Source organism: Cicer arietinum, chromosome 6 (genome assembly GCF_000331145.2).
Source record: "Cicer arietinum cultivar CDC Frontier isolate Library 1 chromosome 6, Cicar.CDCFrontier_v2.0, whole genome shotgun sequence".
Lineage (NCBI taxonomy): Eukaryota > Viridiplantae > Streptophyta > Magnoliopsida > Fabales > Fabaceae > Cicer > Cicer arietinum.
In genome coordinates this window covers 15,542,712-15,543,899 of record NC_021165.2, presented here as the reverse complement: position 1 = coordinate 15,543,899, position 1,188 = coordinate 15,542,712, and positions in this window count along the sequence as shown.

Genomic DNA, 1,188 nt, shown 5'->3' with positions numbered 1-1,188 from the left:
AAAAATAGGCATTTCAAACTTTAATTTTCTAAAATTTTATCGTGATTTAAAATTTCTATTTATCTATTTTTATGAATTATATATATATATATATATATATATATATATATTACTTTTGTTATTTCAATAAAAATTGAAATGTTTTTTTTTTTAAAAAAAACACCTTTGAAAAATGTCCATTTAGAACTTAGGTTTACTAAATTTTATTTGTAATTTAAAATTTTTATTTATTTATTTTTATATATTTTTATGAATTATATATATAATATTTATATTATTCTATTAAATATTTTAAAAAAATATTGAAATATTGTTTTTTATTTTTATTTTAAAAACCACATAGGAAGTTGCCATTTAAAACTTAAGCTTATTTAAGGAAGTCACAATTCTAAACGGCGACTTATAACTTAAAATAAAAAGAAAATATTTTGATATATTTTTTTTAAAAAAGGGTAGGTTGATGTTTTTTTATCAAAAAAGGATTATTGAAAGAAAAAAAACCCAATAAGCTTGTGGATATCTTTTTCTACAGATTTTATCCTCAGCTAATATTCCTCGGATTTTGAAAGAAAGAAATCCGTAGACGAAAATATCTGACAAGTTATTTCACAGCACCTATCAATTCCAATAAAGGTTCTCCTGATTTTTTTGCATGAAAATCTACAGGAGAACTTTCTGCAATAAGAAATTAGACATTTTCATAGGAACTTTTATATGTAAATTTCCATATATCAAATTTATTAGGAAATTCCACCAATAGTTATATATAAGTTTAAATGAAAATTTACAAATAAATTTTAAATTAAAAAAAATTGTGGATAAATATAAATGATAATACTTTAATGAACAATAATTTTCAATTTAAGTTAAAACATATAAAACATTTGAAAATTTCAACTGTTTTAAAGTTAGAACATTTAAAACATCAAAATAATACAACATAAATCTTCTAGTTGTTTTGAACATTATGATCTCAGATTATTGCCACACAGACTTAAAACTGACATTTCGCATGGGTCAAAAGTAATGCTACCATATCACATAAGTAGAACTCTAATGAAAATGAATATAAGTAGAACTCTTCCATATCACATAACACAATTTGGCATAATCGATAACAAGATAGCAATACTTCCTTATCTCTGTTGCATTTTATAGCAAGCAACCTCATTTTAATATATATATATA